Source organism: Astatotilapia calliptera, chromosome 2, assembly GCF_900246225.1.
Source record: "Astatotilapia calliptera chromosome 2, fAstCal1.2, whole genome shotgun sequence".
In the NCBI taxonomy this organism is placed as follows: Eukaryota; Metazoa; Chordata; class Actinopteri; order Cichliformes; family Cichlidae; genus Astatotilapia; species Astatotilapia calliptera.
Genome location: NC_039303.1, coordinates 6,252,496 through 6,257,365, shown reverse-complemented (window position 1 = coordinate 6,257,365; position 4,870 = coordinate 6,252,496). Strand labels below are relative to the sequence as shown.

The 4,870-nt window shown below is 41.3% G+C and overlaps 1 long non-coding RNA gene across 1 annotated transcript; it reads right to left on the bottom strand.

The window, feature by feature from the left end:
• Window positions 1-727: 727 nt before the first annotated feature.
• On the bottom strand, window positions 728-1,964 carry LOC113028734 (uncharacterized). The gene is made up of 3 exons (XR_003273268.1): window positions 1,793-1,964; window positions 1,651-1,717; window positions 728-1,126 (listed from the first exon to the last, which is right to left on the bottom strand). It is a non-coding gene; the product is annotated as an uncharacterized LOC113028734 (long non-coding RNA).
• Between the last annotated feature and the right edge of the window lie 2,906 nt (window positions 1,965-4,870).

Genomic DNA, 4,870 nt, shown 5'->3' with positions numbered 1-4,870 from the left:
TTGAAGGTATCAGTTTCCTTCACTGTAGTGCTTTCCAAGATTACCATCCAATAAAGAAGGGCAGAGTAGCCACACACAGACGTGGCTGCACAGTGGCGCTAAACCTAACAGATTACCAGCCTACTGTTTTGCTTTACTGCACTGTATGATGCACATTTAAGATGACAGAAGCCTTTAAATTGTGGTATTAAGAAAATGCTCACAAACCGATCACTATTTTCTTTCATTTTTGATCACCCACTGGACTAAAAATATTTGCCTACAATCACAGACTGGCAAGAGAATGGTCACATATGCATCAGAATCACTTAAACATTTAATATACCACTAACCTGGTCTTTGTCGAAACATCAAAAGAGACCCTCCCAGACAGACAAGAGAACCATCAATAGCCCGACGTTGTTATCCCTTATTGAAGGAGTATCTGAAATTTGTGTATTAGATCCCTGTAAACTTCAAGCTGTGTAAAACTTTGAGTCAAAAGCTTGCCCAACCTAGTGTACACAATTCATTACAATAAGGAAAGCACAGACGTAGAGCTTTGTCTCTGCACATTTCCTGAAACATCCAAGAAGAATTAGGTGATATAGGTCTGCTGATCCCACTTACAAGAATGCAGTTGGTTGCAGGATCTAAACTATCAAAAATGTAATTGTAACACCTGCTTAGTATAGTAGGGTTAAACTTATAGACTAGATTCGAGAGGAGTAAAATAAATTTGAGAGAATTGAGTGTTGAACAGCCGGCAGATTTATTACAATGTTACAGTGGTGCAATAATCCAATGTAAACAGCATAGAAAATTAACAGAAGATCAACAGAGAAGAGCGCTCTTTTGAAAATAACAACAAAATAAAATAAAATAAGTAGTCTCTTTAGACCTGACTCCTGATGAGCAGGATATTGGGAGTTCAATAGTTTCCCAGAGAAACAATCTGTATGAAGTAAGCAGTTTTTGCTCTTGCTTATCTGAAATCCTGCGATTCGAAGTAATTCAGACTGTAGCTCTACTCCTGCATCCAGAACAGCTGGCCACACTGCTTTTGGATTCGCCAAGAGTTTTCACAGGGTCTGGCTCGCCATCCATATCCAGAACCACTTCAGATCCAGGATCACAAAAAACCAGTCTGCACATACAGTACAGAGCAATAAACAAAATAGTTCTTAACAGTTTTTCTAAATAAAATGAGATCTCATAAAGTTTTCAAAATCAAGTACACTGTCGTTTTAACATTGTTCTGTCTCTATGAATTCCATTTGTATTGCTTTACAGCATTACAATCAATTGTATTTAAATACCCCTTTTTAAGGCATATGTAATCACATCATAAAATGTTTGTAACGTAACTAGTTTTAAATAACTTATTTACATGTATTAACCTATAACTGAAATGACAAAGTGCAGAAAAGGCACTGGACAACATTTATGGCTAAAAGAGAAGTGCATCCTGCATTAGTTTTGCACATTTGTGAAGATGCCCAATCAAATAGACAATAAAATAAAATACGACATTCCATTTCACACACGATTCAAGTACTCCGACTGGTTTTAGCTTTTTTTAGACAATACGGAATTCGCACTGTTGCAGTGTTTACCACATGTAAAATTAGCATAAGTTTTCCTGCTAACTTATCATCTCTAGTAACTCACCGGAATTCCCAAGAAACAAATACACGCTCTGCCTGGTTTTGGTCGAGAGTAAAACACATAAAGGCCTCTGAAAAGTACATAACTTTAAGTTAGAGACTGTTGAAAATACTTTATAACACTTATTTTATACCAAAAGACTCACTGTGTAGCTTGTTATTTGCTCTCTGTGTCTTGCTCCGTTTTGCCTAGCTTAATGCAGCAACGTGCTTTTGTTGCATTCACTGAACTACGGAAAATCAAAGTGTGTTCAAGGGGTGTCGGAAATAATATTACCAGGTAAAAACAAGAAAATACTAGTAACCATGTCTATAGGGGTTACATAATCATGCTAGAAGCACACGTTTATGCACATACAGAGTGAATTACTCTGTAAATTGGGAGAGAAAACAACTATAATGGCAACAAACAAGAGTCCCGACTCCAGTAGCAGTTATCCAACATCTCGATAGAGAAGAGGCACTATTTGAAGACACAGTGGTATGTGCACATTTTGGCTAAGGAAGAGTGCTAGTTGGAAAGGAAATAGAAGACATTTGCACTCACACTGTCAAAAAGGCCTTTTATTTAATTCTCCTTGTTGTTTAATCCAAATTACAAACGGAAAAGTTGTTTTGGAATTGTACCTGCTGCTTCAAGGTTGTTATGCTGTACAAGGCTCAATCATCTTATCCCAATTATTTTTTGGCATAGACAGTATGGTGTCATTTTTGTGGGCTGCAGTCACAAAGGGACTCATTCCTTGAAAATGATGGAGCACCTCTTCAACCTGAGCCTGAGGTTGGGAAGAGTCCCACAGCTCTGGAAAACCTCCTGTGTTGTACCAGTGCCAAAGACTTCAAGCCCCAAGGACCTCAACAGCTACAGGCCGGTGGCTCTGACATCCCACCTGATGAAGACCCTGGAGCGGTTGGTCCTGGCTCAGCTTCGGCGCCTAATAAGCTCATCACTGGACCCACTTCAGTTTGCCTACCAGCCTGGCATTGGAGCGGATGATGCCGTCATTCACCTCCTACATCGTTCCCTCGCTCACCTGGAGACCGCTGGAAGCACTGTGAGAATCATGTTCTTTGATTTCTCCAGTGCCTTCAACACCATTCTTCCCTCGGTTCTAAAGGACAAGCTGGTGAACTCTGGAGTGGACCATCACCTCACTACCTGGATCCTGGACTACCTCACCAACCGACCACAGTATGTGAGGACTCAGGGCTGTGTGTCGGACAGGGTCGTCTGCAGTACGGGGGCCCCACAGGGAACGGTTCTGGCTCCGTTCCTCTTCACCATCTACACTGCAGACTTCTCCCACAATTCCACCCAGTGCTTCCTGCAGAAGTTCTCTGATGACTCTGCAATAGTCGGCCTCATCACTGATGGGGACGACAAGGAGTACAGAGGTCTGACCCAAGACTTTGTGGACTGGTGCCAGCTGAACTACCTCCAGATCAACGCCAGTAAAACCAAGGAACTGGTGGTAGACTTCCGCAGGCACAAGCATTCTCCACTGCAACCACTGAACATCCAAGGTATGGACATTGAGGCTGTGGACAGCTACAGATACCTTGGTGTTCATCTGAACAATAGACTGGACTGGACTCATAACTCAGACGCCCTCTACAGGAAAGGGCAGAGCAGGCTGTACCTGCTGCGGAGACTCAGGTCGTTTGGAGTGGAGGGCCCACTCCTGAAGAAATTCTATGACTCTGTTGTGGCTTCTGCTATCTTTTATGGCGTGGTCTGCTGGGGCGGCAGCATCTCTGCTGGGGACAGGAAGAGACTGAACAGGGTGATCCGAAGGGCCAGCTCTGTTCTAGGATGCCCTCTGGACCCAGTGGAGGTGGTGAGTGACAGGAGAACGGCGGCTAAGCTGTCATCCCTGATGGACAACATCTCCCACCCCATGCAGCAGACTGTGACAGCACTGAGCAGCTCCTTCAGTGGGAGACTGCGGCACCCACGGTGTGGGACGGAGAGATTTCGCAGGTCTTTCCTCCCCACTGCTGTCAGACTCCATAATAAAGACTTTAACTGATCAAGCACACACATCCACACATATGCAATAATACTAAGTGCAATAATCCTTTCTGTCATCGTTGTATTTTTACTCAGTTGTATATAGTATTTTGTATTCTATTTTTATCTTATTGTATATTTATTTTATTTTATTCTACTGTATATAGTATTTTATTTTATTCTATTCTGTACAGTTGTGTACTGTATTTATTCTTATTGTATTCTAATTTTTGCGTCATAACTTTTGCACTGTCCACTTCCTGCTGTGACAAAACAAATTTCCCACGTGTGGGACTAATAAAGGTTATCTTATCTTATCTTATCTTAAAAAAGAGATTACAAAATGGAAAAAAATAATTCTGCTCTTCTCTGTTACAAGCTGACATTACTTAACAAAAGGCTCAATATTGTCATGTTATGTCTTTATGTAAGCTCTCAAATATAACATATATTAAAGTACAAGCTATATTTTGCACACAATGTTCTGAATGTGTTCTGTGACCATGACAGATAGATAACTTGTCTGTATAAATATTCTAGGCTTACAATCCCTCTCTGTTGTCAGAATGCTTGCAGGTTGCTCCCATGTTGCTGTACTGTTGCTTGACCCCTGGGCAAAGGTCAATGAAAGAAAACCTGGTTGTGCATGCCAAAAGTTATTTCTGATTTCTGCAACAAGCTTAGCATCTGATGAGGATATCCAGGAATGACTAGAAGTGGAGTTTGAGGTGGACAGTGACTGATCATCCTGGAAAAGTGCATTTCCAACCTTTACCTTTGTAGTGAAAGAAAATCTGTATTAGATTGACAACAGTGCCAAAAGTAGTGATTAGCTTAGCAAATAGATTGAAATAGATTTGTGAGCGTGGAACCAGATCTTGTGAAGAAATTCCCAAAGAAAAGGTGGATTCATGTCTCCAAATCTGGGTTATAAGAAGGAAAAATATCAGTGTAATGCATACTCTGTAAAACGTTCTGAGTGTAGTTGTAAGGAAAAAACAGATCAGAAAATAAAAATGTCAAAAAATCACCTGAAGGCATCACATGTAATGCAGAACTTAGGGATAAAAACGGAAACTAATGAAAAGGCTCTCCTTAGAGCTTCAGTTTGTTACAGTGAATCATGGCCTTGACTGTGCCCCTGTAATGCCTCCTACTTGACCCTGACCTCCACTGCCATCATAAAACAAAGATGGACAGAGCACGACGCCAG